The sequence below is a fragment of the Tenrec ecaudatus genome, chromosome 3 (genome assembly GCF_050624435.1).
Source record: "Tenrec ecaudatus isolate mTenEca1 chromosome 3, mTenEca1.hap1, whole genome shotgun sequence".
Taxonomy (NCBI): domain Eukaryota; kingdom Metazoa; phylum Chordata; class Mammalia; order Afrosoricida; family Tenrecidae; genus Tenrec; species Tenrec ecaudatus.
Genome location: NC_134532.1, coordinates 155237073 through 155253801, shown reverse-complemented (window position 1 = coordinate 155253801; position 16729 = coordinate 155237073).

Here is a 16729-nt window from a genome sequence, read left to right as displayed (position 1 = left end):
CAGTATATCCACCTGGATTTCAATAATGCCTCAAAAACAGATTGAATGTCCTAAAAAGTAATGGTAGAGACCCGATGAGCTTTGGGGTGACATCAAGGACATTGTACATGAAAGAAAGCAAAAGATCATCAAAAAGACAGGAAAGAAACAAAAGATCAAAGTGAATGTGAGAAATGAGTCTGAAACTTGCCCTTAATCATAGAGTAGTTAAAGAAAATGGAAGCCATGATGAAGTCAACGAGCTGAACGAAGACATTTTAAAGGCAGCTTGAGAAGACAAAGTAAAATATTGTGATGAAATTGCAAAGACTTAGAGCAGTGGTTCTCAACCTGTGGGCCACTACCTCTCTGGGGATTGAACAACCCTTTCACAGGGGTCATCCAATTCATAACAGTTGCAAAATCACCTTTATGAAATAGAAACTAGAACAATTTTATGGTTGGGGGTCACCACAACATGAGGAACTGTATTAAAGGGCCGCAGTATTAAGAAGGTTGATAACCACTGACTTAGAGTTAAAAACCAAAAAGGAAAACCATGCACAGCATATCATATCATAAATTGAACGAACTGAAAAAATGCAAGACTTGAGTGGCAATATTGAAAGATACTATAGGAACAATATTGAATGATGTAGGACGCATCAAAAGAAGGTGGAAAAATAACCAGTCATTCTACCAAAAAGAACTAGTCAACATTCCACAATTTTGGGAGATAACATATGAGCAAGAGTCAGTGTTGCTGAAGGAAGAAGCTCAAGCTGCACTGAAAAGTTAGCTAAAAACAACACTTTAAGAATTGATGGAGGGACCCAAAATGGTAGTGAGGGGGGAGTGGCAGGCCTGATGGGGAATGATCAAGGGTAAGGTTGCGTAGAGAAGAGGTATAGCTGTAGCCCAGGTGGGGACGGAGCATGGTGGTGGGGCAGGAGGAAAGTCAAAGGAGATGGAGGAAGGAGCTGGGAGTCAAGGGGCATTTATGGAGGTCTAGACAAAGACATGTACATGCAAACATATATATGAGGATGGGGAAATAGATCTAATTGTCTACATTTATAGGTTTAATATTAAGGTGGCGGAAGGACCTTGGGCCTCTACCCAAGCACTCCCTCAATGCATGAATACTTTCGTTTATTAAATTGGTCCTCTATGATGCTCACTCTCCCGACACAACTGCTGAAGCCAAAGTGGGTGGGTGAACAAGTAAATGTGGTGAAGAAAGCTGATGGTGCCCGGTTATCAAAAGAGATAGTGACTGGGGTCTTAAAGGCTTGAAGATAAACAAGCGGCCATCTAGCTCAGAAGCAACAAAGCCCATATGGAAGAACACACCAGCCTGTGTGAGCGAGTGATCCCAAAGGGATCAGTTATTAGGCATCAAAGAACAAAAAATCATCACATCATTGGCTGCACACCTCCATGATAGGATCGCTGAAGACAAATGGGTGCATAAGCAAATGTGGCGAAGAAAGCTGATGGTGCCCAGCTATCAAAAGAGATAGTGTCTGGGGTCTTAAAGGCTTGAAGATAAACAAGCGGCCATCTAGCTCAGAAGCAAAAAAGCCCACATGGAAGAAGTACACCAGCCAGTGCGATCACGAGTTGCCAAAGAGACCAGGTATAAGGCATCATGCAAAAAAAAAAAAAGAAGAATATGTGTGTGTGTGTGTGTATATGTGTGTGTGTGTGTGTGTGTGTATACCATATTGAATGAAGGGGGGAGTGCAGAGTGGAGACCCAAGGCCCAAGTGTCGACCACTGGAGATCCCCTCATAGAGGGGTTTAGGAGAGGAGATGGGTCAGTCAGGGTGCAAGGTAGTACCGACGAAGAGCACAGCTTTCCCCCAGATCCTGGATGCTTCCTCCCCCCAACTACCATGATCCGAATTCTACCTTGCAGGCCTGGATAGGGCAGAGGTTGTACACTGGTACATATGAGGGCTGGAGGCACAGGGAATCCAGGGTGGATGATACCTTCAGGACCAAGGGTGTGAGGGGCGATTCTGGGAGAGTGTAGGGTGAGTGGGTTGGAAAGGGGGAACTGATTACAGGGATCCACATGTGACCTCCTCCCTGGGAGAGGGACAGCAGAGAAGGGGGGAAGGGAGACTCCGGATAGGGCAAGATATGACAAAATAACGATGTATAAATTACAAAGGGCACGTGAGGGAGGGGGGAGCGGGGAGGGAGGGGAAAAAAAAGAGGACCTGATGCAAAGGCTTAAGTAGAGAGCAAATGCTTTGAGAATGATTGGGGCGGGGAATGTATGGATGTGCTTTATACAATTGATGTATGTATATGTATGGATTGTGATGAGAGTTGTATGAGTCCCTAATAAAATGTAAAAAAAAAAAAGAAAAGAAAGAAAGAAAAGAAAATGATTAGGGCAAAGAATGTACAGATGTGCTTTATACAATTGATGTATGTATATGTATGGACTGTGATAAGAGTTGTATGAGCCCCTAATAAAACTTTTTTAAAAAAAGAATTGATTATTGCAGGTGGCAGATGGATCTTGGCTGAAAGCAGAGACTATCAGAAAGATGTGTGCTTTACTTATTATGCAAGTTATCTGACTGTGTGGATCACAACAAACTCTGGATAGCCTTGAGAAAATGAGAATTCCAAACCTTCATTCTGCTCATGCTGAACTTGTACATGGATCAAGAAAGGAGCATGTGAATACAACAGGAGAATATTGCTTGGTTTAAAATCATAAAGGTGTGCAGCAGGGTTGTATCCTCTCAGCACACAATCTGTTTGCTGAGCAAATAATCAAAGAAGCTGTATTCTATGAAAAAGAATATGGTATCAGGATTAGAAGAAGGCTTATTAACAATTTGTGATATGCAGGTGACACAACTTAGTGTGCTGAAAGTGAAGAGGACTTGAAACACTTGCTGCATTTTAAAAATTATTTATTAATATCCAAACTTATGTAGTCCCCTAAAGTATTAATAAATTACATTTAAAACTCAGATTTAAATCAGTAGAGGATTTGAACAGGACATTAACAAATTAAAATAGACAGCCAATTTGAATATGGAAGAAGATACTTAATATCATGCATTAGTAACCATAGAAATACAAATTAAAACAATAACAAAAACAATAAAAATATTGGCTTATTTATTAAATACTTTCATTGGGTCTCTTACTTCTTCCATCTCAATCCATACATTCATCCGTTGTGTCAAGCACATTTGTATAGATGCTGCCATCATCATTTTGCAAGCATTTTCTTTCCACTTGAGCCCTTTGATATCAGCTCCTCATTTTCCCCCTCCCTCCCCCACCTTCTGTCCCTCATGAACCCTTGATAAGTTATAGATTATTATTTTCATATCTTACATCATCCTCTTCACCCTTCACCCATTTTTTCTGTTTGTCCCCCTGGGAGGGGGTTATATGTTGATCCTTGTGATCGATTCCCCCTCTTTCCTCACCTTCCCCTTATCCTCCGGGTGTCTCTTTTCTCATTTTTGGCCCCAAGGGGTTTATCTATACTGGATTCTCTGTGTTGTGGGCTCTTACCTGTAGACTATTGACTTTTTAAAATATTTTGGAAGTGTGTGTAAATGGGTTTTTATACTTTGATAGTGGAGAATTATAATTACTGTAACTCCTTTAGAGAACAAGTTGGCAATATCTTAGTGGAAATTTGCATATCCCATAATCAAGCAGTTTTATTTCTTACTTTCTATCTAAATGGCTATCATGGTACATGTACTCAGATAGAAATATGTGATTACATGTTCATTATAGGCGGGTGTAGAACAACAACCAAAAGAGAAACAAATTTTTCTGTATTTACTTCTCTCTTGAAAAGTGCAGTAGCAGTTGTGAGCTTAGTCAATCAGGAGCACCAGTCCAAAGATGTCTGCAAAGTCTTCATGGAGGGAGCTTGTCTGGAATAGTGAAGAGGAAGGGTGGGTCAAGATTTTTGTGTCTAGTGACTTTGGGACTGAAGATGTATGCTTTTAAGCAAGAGAGAGAGGTAGTCTCAGCCTAATCCTTCCTTATTACTATGTTCTTTTCTTGGCTATGCTAGTCCTCTAAAGTCTGCTTTCATGGCACATGAGGGAGATGGAGGAGGGCCAACAGTTCAAGTGGCAGGTAGGGTTGTTTTTTTCTTAACAAGTCAGGTCAATGTAGAATAGCTCTCTACTCCTTAAGTAGCATGCTTTAATCATTGCTTGCTTTGATTCCTCTTAATCCCCTCTCATTCATCAAATGACTGAGAAGACATTGTGGGGACAAGCTGATATTACCTTGGCTAGTAATTCCTGTTTCACTAAATCTTATTTATGGTGGCACAGACAAGTCTGTTTTATGGATCACAAACCAGGTCTTAGAAAACCTGAAATTACTAGTTAATGGAATTTTTTATAATAGGTATTTACCTTTAAAGGAAGTAAAGTTTTATTTACACAATCATGAATGCCTACTAGGACAAGTTTTAAGCAAAGATAACACAAAATTTTGTCAGAGATTTAGACTGCTACCCCTGCTTTTTTTGCATTGTCATTTGCTTGGTGTATTTTTCTCCAGCCTTTAATTCTCAACCTGTTTTTGTTGGCAAGCTTGAGATGTGTCTTCTATAGGCAGCAGATTGATGGGTTGTGTTTTCTAAGTCAGTCTGTTAGCCTCTGCCTATTAATGCCTGAGTTAAATCCATTGATATTCAGTATTATTACATCCATCTGTGGACTCTGTGATCATCTTGTACCTTTTGTGCTGGGTGTTTCCCTACCTACCTATCTTATCAGTTTGTGTTGTGTGTGTGGGGGGGGGGATTCATTCTTTCCTTCTTTCACTATTGAGCCAGTGTGATCATGAGGTGTCGATGGGATCAGGTGTCAGACATCTAAGACCCAGAAAAAAATCATACCCAAGGTGAATGGGGGTGGGGGACATGCAGAGGAGACCCAAATGTCCATCTGTAGACAATTGGACATCCCCTTACAGAGAGGTCACAGGGAAGAGATGAGCCCGTCAGGGTGCAGTACAGCACCGATGAAACACACACCAACTTTCCTCTAACTCTTTGGTGCTTCCTTCCCACCAATTCTACCTCACAAATCGGATTAGACCAGAGCATACACACTGCTACAGATATGAACTGCAACACGGAATCCAGGATAGATAAACCCCTGAGGCCAACAAAGAGAGTAGAGATACCAGGAGGATTACGGGAGGATGGGGGGAGAAAGGGGAAATCAATCACAAGAATCAACCTAGAACCCCCTTCCAGGGGGACATATAACAGAAAAGTGGGTGAGGGCGATGGAGGCCGATATAATATATGGACAAATAATCTATAACTTACCAAGGGTTCATGAAGGATAGCAGGTGAGGGAGGAGGAAGAAATTGGGAGCTGATATCAGGGGCTCAAGGGGAAAGAGAATGCTTTGAAAATGATGATGGCAACATATGTGCAAATGTACTTGACACACTGGATGAATGTATGGATTGAGATAAGAAATGTAAGACCCCCCCCAGTAAAAGTATTTTTAAATAAATAAATAAAAAGTAAAAAATTAAATGTGATAGAATGATCTTGGTTTTACAGTAATTTATTACATAAAAACAATTTTGCTTCCATAAAAATTATGAAACGATCGAATATTGTAGCAAATATTAGTATTTTCTGACATTCTTTCAAGTCTTAAAATGGCTTTGACACATCACTAGATATTTTTAAAACCATTTTTTCCTTAAATATTCTGTTGCATTAAAATTACAAAAAAGTAACAAATTCACTCTCCTCAAACATTAGCAGGTGACACTAAGGAAATTTAACCATGCATTTGTCATAATTGCCAAACACTAAGCTATAATGCCATTTACATGAGAATTGTAGTCTACTTACATAATCTGCTAAAATTTCTTTTAAAAATATAACAGAGAAACTTTTAGATTCACTAGTGCGCTGGTATCATTTAGCAAACCAATAATCAGAATGGAGACTGGGAGCTGAATTGTAGTATTTGTCTATTTCCAAGATGTAAACATTCCCACCCTAACCTATTTCAAGTCAATCACATGACATTATTGAACTTGAGTATAAGAAGGGATGAAAAGTAGCACTCTGTTTTTTCTATCATGCAGACACAATAAATGTACCATGAATATTAATGATACATAGCAAAATAACCAGAACATGCTAAAATTTGAGTGTCTAGTACCATTCCTTTTTAATCATGGTTGTGTTTCAAAACTGGTTGACATCATTTCTGCAGTCTTAACAATCGATTTTTGTATGTGAATACAAGTCAAATTTAGCAAAACCTGTTCACTTTTAAATATTTAAAAATTATAAATATTTCACAAAATTTGGATGATAAAGTCCACTGAAAACACACATGTAAGGTTTTCATTTAAAAATACAGAATAGAGCCCCTAATAAATTGTTTAAAAAAATAAAAAAAATAAAAATACAGAATATGCGTAGTTAAAAATAGTGTTTAGTGTTCTCACCGAAATATCTGAAGAAGAATAAATAAAACAAAGAAGTAAAAAAGCAAAATTTTAAAATAATCAATCAATAGACCAACTACTATACTGGAATTATGGGATAGAAATGTATTAGAAACATAGAAAGAATATGAATTATAAGGGAATAATAGGCAGAGTGTTGTGCCTATAACTGTGTTTCCTTCTTAAAAAACCCTGATACCTTAATCCTACACCAGTAAATCTGGTCTTGTTTGAAAACAGAATTTTCCTTTCATTATAATAAGGAATTCATACTATAGTAAGATGGGTCCTAAACATATTCACCTCTGAATGTTGTCTAATAAAAAGTCCAGAGTGGAAACACACACAGAGAGACAGCAAGAGACCAAGGCTTTATGAAGATCATTCTAGAAGTAAAGACAATTTCTAACAGACACCAGAACTGAGAGGCTCACAGGCTGAGTCAACATGACTGAGAAGAATGGCTGTATCTGAATTATGATGTTGGTTAAGAATATTGAAAGTACCTGGGCCACCTGAACAAACAAATCTGTTTCTGGAAGTATTGGTAGATGCAATACTTTAGATGCAAGGTGGCAAGGTTTTCTTTTTTTGTCTCACATACTTTGGCTGTGTTATTAAGAGGGACAAAAGAAGAGAATCCTGTTTCCTAAAGCAGAAGGTCAGTAAAACAGAAAAAGACTCTCAATAAGATGAATTGACACAATGAGTGCAATAATGAGCTCCAATAAAGCAAGGATCGTGTGAAGGGTGCAGGACTGGCAGCTTTTTCTTCTTTGTACAGACGCTCCTAACTAGTTGGAACTACAACACCTAACAAAAACAACAATATACTTTGCACCCCTTTGTATCTCTTTGTGACTTTTCAGTTAAAAGAGTCCTTGAGTGAATTAATATGAAAGTGTATGTTGTAAAACAAAATACAGACTTATGAATTAAAAGACCTAGTTTTCACCAGCTGGTTCATTGGAGATGTTTCCATGGAAAGCATAGTTTTTGAATAAAGATATTATTACTAATTCATCCTCTAACTCTTTGCTGACGCACATTTTTCAATATGCTGTTAAAATTAGAAGGGTGGAATGGTGCAGTTCATTATTAATGAGGGGGTCCTATTGGACAAGTGTGACTGTAGGCAGAGACTTCTTTGTTTCCTTGTGGAAGACTACGGTTGAATGCCCGGCCAATGCACCTCAAGTGCAGCCACCCCTCTCTGTCATGGGAAACCTTCCAGAAGTCAGCCAGTGAAAACCCTATGTATCATCGAGGCGCAACCCCTTTGTGCGTGAGGTTACTTTGGGTCGGGGGTCAACTTGACATCAATTAACAGCAATAAGTTTTATTTTATACGTCTTGTTCCACCTTCTCCTTCAGCTTGAGAAGTTTTGTTGTTCTCAGGTGCCACAGGGTCAGTTCTGACTCATCGTGACCACACCCTGTGAGAACACCGTCTCCGTTGTTGTGTTTGAGCCATTGTTGCAGCCCGTGTATCAGTTCAACTCCTTGACAGTCTTCCTCTTTTTCATTTCCATCGAATATGATGTCCTTTTCTGAGCAGGTCTCTCTTGATGACATGTCCAAAATGTGAAACAAATTTTACCATCCTTGCTTCTAAGGAATATTCTGGCTGTACTTCTTCCAAGACAGATTTATTTGTCCTTTTGATAGTCCACGGCTACATTCTATGTTCTTCACCATGATTCAAATGCGTCGATTCTCCTGTGATCTGCCTTATTCAGTGTCCAATGTTCACATGCATATGAGGCGATTAAGAATACCATGGCTCAGGTCAGGCACACCTTAGTCCACAAAGTGACATCCTTGCTTTTCAAGCTTTTAAAGAGGTCTTGTGCAGAAGATTCACCCAAGGCAATGTGTAGTTTGAGCTACTGACAGCTGCTTCTGTGAGCATTGATTGTGACTGCAAGCAAGATGAAATCCTTAACAACTTCAATATTTTCTTAATTAATGATAATGTTGCCTATTGGTCCAGTTGTGGGAGTGTTGGTCTTCTTTGCATTGAGTTGAAAGCTGTACTGGGGGCTGCAACTCTGACCTTCTTCGGCAAGTGTTTGGATTCACCTCGCTTTCATCTTCTGCATATGGAGGGTTTTTAATTAACCTTCTTCCAAATCCTTCTAATATACTCCAGCTTCTAGAATTATTTGCTCAGCATATAGAGTGAATGAGTATTGTGAAGGGATACAACCCTGACGCAACTTTCCTGATTTAAAATCATGTAGTATTCCCTTTTTCTCTTCAAACAACTGCCTCATGGATCATGAACAGGTTCCACATGAATACCTGTTTTGAGCATTATGTTATGTTGAGATCTATTGACATTGGGATTAAATTAACATTAATTGGGGAGAAACAGCTCAGAAAGGGAATGAAGAAAATAGTAGTACAACCAACTCCAGCTGTTGGGTTGGCATGTGCTTTGATGTATACATTCTCAATATAAAAGACAAAATGAATAAGATACATTTTGAAAAAGCAGAAGAAAATGGTTCCAATTGTGTCAAAGACTTTCTCTTTGCCTCTTATGTGGAGGTATCACTGTGCCCTGAGATCGAAAACCAATCCACCTCTTGAGAATTGGAACTCTGGGAACCTTGTGCTTATTCCATGTATTGAATTAGTCCGAATAAAAATTGTCTTTATAATGGATATAGCCTTGAATGTGGAAATGTTAAGTTCCTGCGGTCATACCCTGAGTTTATATCTTCATGAAGAAGCCCCAGAGATGAGTGGCATGAGTGACATGATGAATCTCCTTCCATATCAATGCACATTAGCCTGTGCGATCCAAAGAAAGATGACGATAACAAAATCCAAATATAATGAAGAGAATGGTATTGGAGCTGAAATTGTGAACACCCAATTGGTATAAGGCTCAGGAGGACATTGGGAGCCCAGAAGCCCTGTGCAGGGTATCGAGTCAGATGAAGCCACAGGGGAGGGACTCAGCAGATTTACCATTAGAGGGACGATTGTAAACTTGATTATGGTGGATCAAATCACAGTGTAATAGGATCCTTGGCCAGGGGAACTCCCTCTTGACCCACCTGAATTTGTTTTAGGCTCAAATATTTCTCATTTGTTCCATGACAGAAATTTCTTCTATGACATTTTAAATATTGTTGGTGATATTTTCTTTCTTACACTTTATTTTATTTTTTTTATTTTTATTTTTTTTTATTTTAACAATTTATTGGGGCTGATACAATTCTTTTCACATTTCATACATATACATACATCAATTGTATAAAGCACATCTGTACAGTCTTTGCCCTAATCATTTTTTTCTCTTTTCTTCTTTTACATTTTATTAGGGACTCATACAACTCTTACCACAATCCATACATATACATACATCAATTCTATAAAGCACATCCATACATTCCCTGCCCCAATCATTCTCAAGGCATTTGCTCTCCACTTAAGCCCCTTGCATCAGGTCCTCTTTTTTTTCCCCCTCCCTCCCCATTCCCCCCTCCCTCATATGCCCTTGGTAATTTATACATCGTTGTTTTGTCATATCTTGCCCTATCCGGAGTCTCCCTTCCCCCCTTCTCTGCTGTCCCTCTCCCAGGGAAGAGGTCACATGTGGATCCTTGTAATCAGTTCCCCCTTTCCAACCCACTCACCCTCCACTCTCCCAGCATCGTCCCTCACACCCTTGGTCCTGAAGGTATCATCCACCCTGGATTCCCTGTACCTCCAACCCTCATATGCACCAGTGTACAGCCTCTGTCCTATCCAGCCCTGCAAGGTAGAATTCGGATCATGGTAGTTGGGGGGAGGAAGCATCCAGGATCTGGGGGAAAGCTGTGTTCTTCATCGATACTATCTTACACTTTATTTTTATCTTTATATTATCATTATTTTCTTCATTCTGGTTTGTTTTGGTTTTCTTTTTTATTGTGTTTGTTAGATTGTCCAGTGTATGAAGCACAGAATAATGGGTGCATAGAGACAGTAATTGATGCAAGGGTTTTATCTGGGGTGGGAGGGACACAGGGCGAGGGAAGTGGAGGCGCCAGCAATGAATGTGGGGGGGAGGGAAGGAGAGCCAGCACTAGAACCGATTGTGATGAGCATATACAAATCTTTTTAAATGTGATGTCACGATGGAAGTGTATGATCTGTGAATATTATGGCAAGAAAATTACTTTAGGAAAAGTTGACCGATGGTTACCAGGAGGAAAAGAGTGAGATGTTTTTTGTTCAGGGGGCATTGAGTTGATGTTAATAGTGGTGAAATCATTTGGAAAAGGATATCAACAATGGTTGTACAACACAAAGAGTATAAACAATAGCACTGAATTACGCATGTAGCGGTGTTAAATTGGAAATGTTTTATTGTATATATTTACGGCCAAGTTAAAATAATAATAATAACTAAACTAATAATGAGTACAAGGAAGAAGAAAATGTTCTACCATTGATTGTGGTAATGATTATATAAGTCTTTTTTATTAAAAGATTATTTTATTGTGGGCTCTTACAGGTCTTATAACAATCCATACATAAATTATATTAAGCATATTTTTACATGTTTTCATCATCAATTTTTAAAGATTTACTTTCTATTTGAGCCCTTGACAGAAGCTCCTCTTTTTTCCCTCCCTCCCCAACTCCCACCCACGTCATCTCTTGATAAATTATAAATTATTATTATTTTCATATCTTACACCAACCGCTATCTCCCTTGCCCCACAGTTTCTGTTGTTTGTCCCCGGGGTGTGTGGGAGGGGGGTGTTGTGTGTTGATCATTGCTATTGGTTCCCCTTTCCTACCCTCCTCTCCTCCCCTACCCCCTACCCTCTTGGTATCGCTACTCCCATTCCTGTTCCTGGATTCATGTATTGTCAGGTCTTATCTCTTTATATCTGTGCCCATGTGCAGCTCTTCTTGATATGTTTGAACTATTGAATTGTATATAATATGTGGGGAAAGTGCCAATAAAACTGTAAAAAAGAAATTAAGAAAACTTAAATAGTGAAATAGATAAATATCCTACTGCATCTTGGAATAATTGGGGAACAGAATTCCAGATAGACATAAAAAAAAATATCACTGCCATCAAGTGATTTCTGACTCACAGTGACTCTACGGGACAGGGTAATACTGTCCTGTGAGTTTTTGGACTGTCACTGTTTACGGAAGTAGAAAGCCCCATCTTTCTTCTGAGGAGCAGCTGATGGATTACTACCTAGGGCACGCCATGGACACCACCAGTACACCAAATTCTATTGGTTCTCATGGATTAAGCCAGTGGCATAAAGTTTGAAATATTGTTGAGAAAGGAAAGTATGCATGTATGGGACAGCTTTTTAGACTTAAATACCTGACTTACCCACTTGTACCATTTAAAAAATTAAGTGACTGGACACTATTCTCGAACACATTCAGGGTTAGAAATAGGGCAAAACTTTCAATGATGCTCATTTACAAAGACATACTATGTCTGCTAGACTAAGACATTATTAAAAAAAAGAGTATGAAAATAGCAAATATATGGTAGTCGTACATTGTCACTTATTAGGTACACTCAAAGCAAAAGATTTGAACCTACATGCACTGAATTCCAAATCCATAACCTTGTATAGTCATCCTCTGCTTCTCATACAAGGACATTTCAGCCTTGCACCCAAGGGAGTGTTTCCGTTCCTTTAGTGTGTTACAGGTGTGTTTACAGTAAAGTCCAGTTTGCTTAGTGGGGTTTCCAAATTAGATTGTTCGGGTGTGGTCCATGAAGGATGGCACGTAACTCTGAAGGACAGAGTCTAAGTCCCAGTTGTCTGTAATATGGGGATTGGCAGCCAGTGGTTGTATGTAAACTAGGGAAGCGGTGCCCGCTTAGGAATATAACACAGAACATATTCTCTGCTTCAAACCAAAAATTAACTGCCATCAAGTTGAATCTGACTCATAATGACCTTATAGGACAAGGGAGAACTCCTCCTGTGGGTTCCAAGAATGTAAATCATTTTTTTTCTTAAATCATTTTATTGAGGGCTCATACATCCATTGTGTCAAGCACATTTGAATATTTGTTGCCATTGTCATTTTCAAAACATTTTCTTTCTGCTTGAGCCCTTGGTATCAGCTGCTTATTTTTTCCTTCCCTCTTCCACTCTTCCTACCACATGAACTCTTGATAATTATTATTATTTCATGTCTTACACTGACTGATGTCTCCCTTCACCCACTTTTCTGTTGTACATCCTCCTGGGAGGGGATTATATTTAGATCGTTGTAATTGGTTTCCCCTTTCTCCCCCCACCTTCCCTTACCCTCCTGGTATTGCTACTCCCATTATTGGTCCTGAGGGAGTTATCTGTCCTGGATTCCCTGTGTTTCCAGCTCCTATCTGTACCTGTGGACATGCTCTGGTCTAGCTAGATTTGTAAGGTAGAATTGGGGTCTATCTATGATAGTGGTGGGGGAGGAAGCATCCAAGAACCAGATCAGAGTTGTATGTCTTTACAGGAGTAGAAAGCCTCCTCTTTCTCCCAGAGAGAAGCTTTGAGCTTCTGACCTTGATGTTAGCAGCCCAATTTGTAACAATCACTCCACCCCCATGGATTAGAGAAGTCTATAGAAGCAACGTTAAATATGGTCCCCAATGGCAGATTGTTCCACCTGTTTCACCCCCCATGAGAAGTGAAACCACTTTCTCTGAGACAGATATACCCTGCCCACAAAACCTCTGGACTTGAATTTCCCTTAAGGTTCACTAACCATGCTTTTAGGCATGCCTGTTGATTGGGGGAGACTGTAGACCAGTGTTATGTACCAAGAACTGGAATGAGCAAACGATTCCAGCTGAGGTGAGGCCTCCTCTTGTGGAAGTGGTTTGTAAGATGTACAATAAGGGAACAATTTATAGTGAGCATTAGGAAATACAACACTCCGTTGCCTGGGACACCAGACTAAGAGATTATGAGCCGAGAACAGATGCCTGCCTTTAGCTTGGTGTTTATCTTTATGCTAGTGGTCCCAAGAGTTGTCCTTTGTACCTGACTGACTTTGCTCAGCATACTGCTGTCATGAGGCTTCATCGCTGTTTTTTAGGGATGTAGAGAATTTCATGGTGTGTATGTACCTCAGTTTCTTTATCCAGCCTTCTGTTATGGGCATTTGGGCTGCTTCCAGCCTCTTGCTGTTGTGAACGGTGCTGTGATGAACATGGGAATGTGCAGATCTGTTCCCATTGTGTCTCTTTGTTCTTTGGGGTCTCTACCTACAATTTGCATTGTAATTGACCAATCACTTGTAAGAGTGTGGAAGTTATAAGACCATTGGTAGAAAGAGGATATAAAAACAATACATCACACTGTAATGATGACCAGGAAGCATTCATATATACAAGAGGTTTATGATCATGAACATGAAGTTAGACAAGTTAATATAGTTGAGTATTTTTCTCTAACCACGTTTAGTTGCATGGATATTTGGGGAAAGAGTCGGATGACACCAAAAGTGTGGCGAGGAAAATGAAATCCCAGATCATACTGCTTTGAGCCCAGACCATCTGTTCTTCTGTTCCCCCTGCTCCACAACGGCTCCGTCCGGCATCAACTGCACTCACAGCACCTCGTTCCTGGACGCTAACCCCCTAGAGCTAGATCAGCCCTCACCAGGAAACGGGCACCGTCCAACGCACTACTGAATCTGTCTCACTTCTTGACCTACTGGCTATGAATCTGAAGTGTTCTCATTCCACCTTCCGAATGCCAGCCCAAGCTCAGGGTCTCCCAGGCTCCTTTCCCTGATCACCTGCAAAGTCCTTCTATTCTTCTGGGTTTGACAGTTTCCTAGAATGGGTCATGGCTGTCAAAGAAAGTTCTGGACTTACAATAATGGTTTTATTGTAATAAAAAGGCTTGGTCCAGGTCCGAGAGTTTTCCCAACATGGAAGTCCCAAGTCTCAAAGAGAGACACGGGTATCAATGTCTGTCACTATGTGGCCTCTGGTCTAAAACCTTTAATTGGGTTTGATATGTAGCTAAACAGATGGAATCATGTCCTCTCTCCATAGGGGAGCTGGTAGTCTTTCTGACTTCCCTGCCCCACCTGAATCACATCATTAGCATAAAACCTCCCTTGTAGCCTAGATCCCTCAGCAAAGACACTGTGATCACTGGGGAAATTACAAGATTTTAAAATTATTTACAAGGAAGTAAGGACACACATATATAATTCTTCATATAACCTTAATGCCACAGTATTTAAAAGAAATACTGGGAAAAGGGTCAAGGATAAGTTGGGTAAAGCCATGCCAAAGGATGCCAAGTGATGAGACTTCACAATTGCCTGTCAGAGGCCTTTCCCTTCGCCTTGAGAGCTGTATACTAAAAATGATGGTAGAAGAAACAAATCAGAGAGCCATGGGTATAAAATTAAATTTAAATGAATAAATATTTATTGAGTATATTCAACACTAGAATCTGTTCCACAAGTACAGTGTAGAAGCTGATACAGATGTGTCAGGAAACCATTGTGGCCCCATAAATTAATTCAGGCCCAAGTATAGACTCACCACATAAACTGTATTTTAAAGCTGTGTTTGATTGAGCACCATGTCAGGAGGTGAAGAACAAGATTTTCTATTAACAAGCATAAGACACTTAGAAGCACTTGTGGCAACTTCTACAAATACAGAAAGAGGCCCTAACACACGCACAAAGGAAGTATTTTCATCATTTTGTAGCCATCATTAACTCTTCTCCTTTAATACCCAACACTGCTGTGCTGCTCTGCTTTGTCATTCTATTCCCGGAGCCCTGGTGGCACAGTGCATGAGCACTGGCCTGCTAATAAAAATGTCAGCAGTTAAATCCACCAATAACTCCACGGGAGAAAAGGGAGTCAGTCAGCGCCCATAAACATGGATAGGCTCAGAAATCCTCCGGAGCAATTCTACTCTGTCCTCAAAGGTCCCTCTAAGTTGGCATTGACTTAACAGAAATAGATTGTCACTAGTTACTCTTAATAACTATATTCTGAGTACCTACTATACATAACAAATTTTATATGAACTATAAAGGACATACAAATGAATCCATTAATATCTCTACTCCCAAGGAGCTTACAGTCTAATTGTGTAAATCAAAACTATTCACATTGTGTAAAATGCATAGGAGAGGGTGTTAAATACAGAATTTAAAAACCGATATGATATCACTCTGTGAAAGACTAGGCAAGTTTCTTTTAAAGCTACTTATGTATTTGCCATAGTGTCTAGAAATTGTACCCTTGGAATTTCTCCCAGAGGAATAAAATATATGTTTCCACAATACTGTACATGGTAACTTCACTATTAATAGCTTAAAATGGGGGAAAATGGAAATGTCCTTCAATGGGTCAGTGGTTAAACAAAGTGTGGAATACTACTTAGCAACAAAGAGGAATAAAATATTGATACAAGCAACAATAGATGTCAAAAAAATGATGCTGCGTGAGAAAGATAAAAAGCCAATCCTCAAAGGTTACATACATACTGCCTGGATTTCTTTTATACCGTCCTTGCATTAATCAAATTGGAGAGATGGAGAAGAGATTGGGAAGAGGTGGGAGTGTGACTATAGAGGGATTGCATAAGGATCCCTGTGATGAAACTCTTCCATCTCTTGGCAGTGCTGGTAGTCACATGAATTTATGTATGCGATAAAAATAATGCAGACATAAACACCCACTTGTGCATATTCTAAAACTCATGATATTTGAAAGCTGTTTATTATTTTAATGTCAATTTCCTCATTGTTACATGCTAAGCAAGAAATTCAGCAAGCTGTTCCCAGCAGGGAGGCTGGAGCGAGAGTGCATGGGACCTCTCTGTGTTATACCTTACAGCTGCATGTGAGTCGACCATTATTTTAAAGCCCTTACGTCTCAGAGTTACTGAGAAATGTCTTCCATGTGAAGTTTTCATGGAGGAGGCAACACTCCAACTAGACTTGAGAGAATCCAGCTCCTCTATGGCTGAAAAGGTGTAGCATCTCAAAACAGTGAAATGAACAATTAGAAAACCCTCCTGGTCATCGTTGACACCTAATACGTTTTGGAATAATCCCAATAAAACTTTTTAAATATCTGAATGAAACAAGAAGTCAGCCTATGCCTTTGTTATGTCTTTATTTCAAACCCAAATCCACTCACTCCCTCACTGTCATCAAGTAGATGATGACTCTCAGAGACCCTATAGGACAGTGAAGAACTTCCCACGTGGATTTCTGA